Source organism: Stomoxys calcitrans, chromosome 5 (genome assembly GCF_963082655.1).
Source record: "Stomoxys calcitrans chromosome 5, idStoCalc2.1, whole genome shotgun sequence".
Taxonomy (NCBI): domain Eukaryota; kingdom Metazoa; phylum Arthropoda; class Insecta; order Diptera; family Muscidae; genus Stomoxys; species Stomoxys calcitrans.
The window spans coordinates 32,413,730-32,415,349 of NC_081556.1; the positions used below are offsets into that span (position 1 = coordinate 32,413,730).

Consider the following 1,620-nt stretch of genomic DNA (forward strand, 5'->3'; position numbering starts at 1 on the left):
GTACACGTGTAGGTATCCTTCTGTCTTCCAAAAAAAAAAACTTATTTTGCACTTTCCTTAAAATTCTGAACAACTTTAAATTACTTTTCGATATTCACTATAAATTAGTATGAACTTGGTCCTTAAGATTTTTTTTCAAGTATTATTTCTTTAAATTTTCAATTTTTGATTGGTCTTTTCTCTTCGAAGTCAGATCACAGAAGCCCTTTTATTAAATTTCGGGCAACGAATCAGACCTTTGGTTTTGCAATAAGGAGGTAAAATATAGACTATCAAATGCCATAAGTAACTGTCTTTTCCATTCCTATAATGAAATTAATCGATGATATCGGCCCAGATATCGATAAAAAGTTTCACTTTTTAAAAGGATTTTTCTTCAAAAGTTTTATTCAAAATGGAAAATAAAAGTTCAAACTAGTTTCTAGAGTCGATGGACTTTTTAATTAAGACCAAAAAATCCAAGTCTGATCAAATTTGGGAATATTTCTATATACTTCGATTATATACCTTCTCTATACATGTGTGTCTGGGTGTCTCTTGTATATAAGGAGTTTGAGCAGTACTTCTATGTTGTCATGAGAGATGACAACCCAAAAGGAAGATTGAATCAAAACACAAAATAACCAAAATTGTCCAACTGTGCGAGATGGTAAAAAAGACATATCAAAAATCATTTCTTGCGTTTTATGTAAAAAGAGGAAGACAAAAAAAAAAAATAATTCAGAAAAGAGGTCAGATATTGACAAAATACTCCGCCGATATCAGACTTTAAAAATGTATCTCTTTTCAGAGGCAACAAAATTGGGTGGCAAGTATTGAAGATAAAAAAGAAGGAAAACCAGGCGTAATGGTGACGATGGGAAAATAAATGGAATTAGCCCATCAATTTAGCCATAGAATTTAAAGAAGTGGATGGAAATGGTGTAGCCACAATAAGTGAAAACAATGCCAATAAAAATTTACAAAAAATATGACCAAGCATATCATTGTCGTTGGTGAAAAAAAAAGAAAAAAATAAAAATTGATGACTGAAAGTGGCCACTACAAACCGGATAATTCAAAAGTCTTACGGCATTGAATTAGATGGAAAAAAAGCCACTAGTTTCTTATGTCTTTTCCATGGTAGGTCCCAATTAGTTTACTATTCATATCTTCAAGTAAGTAATAGTGGTTGCCAAGCCTCTCTTTCACCCTTGCTTTTAAGAAAACTGGGGATAATTTAGCGCTAAAAGATTTCTCAGCACTACTCTGGGCAAAATTACGGTAGAAGACAATTTGGCCAACATTGTAGGTCTGAACCCTGGTTCTAAGGTCGTAGTTATGTTGGTTCCTTTCATAAGCCTGTCTTATGTGTTTCCTTAAATCCATCCTGATCACCTGCAAAGCATCGTCTCTGGCCAGTTTAGCCGTGGGCTCTTCCAAGAGATCCAAACTCCTCAGGAGTTGGTACGTCGAACCGTGAGTCACCATGTCAAAGCCATACAAAGCACGGTATGGTGAACAATGTATACTCTGGTGATAGGCATTGCGTAGGGCACAGCTGATGGAAGATAGATTCTGATCCCACTGTCTGTGGTCACTTCTTAAATAGGCCCTTATTCCTGCCAACAACGACCGGTT

The 1,620-nt window shown here is 35.2% G+C and overlaps 1 long non-coding RNA gene across 1 annotated transcript; it reads left to right on the forward strand.

Annotated features, from left to right (window-relative positions):
* The first annotated feature begins 267 nt into the window (after nucleotides 1–267).
* LOC131998077 (uncharacterized) lies at nucleotides 268–1,125 on the forward strand. The gene is made up of 2 exons (XR_009398535.1): nucleotides 268–731; nucleotides 791–1,125. It is a non-coding gene; the product is annotated as an uncharacterized LOC131998077 (long non-coding RNA).
* Nucleotides 1,126–1,620: the final 495 nt, after the last annotated feature.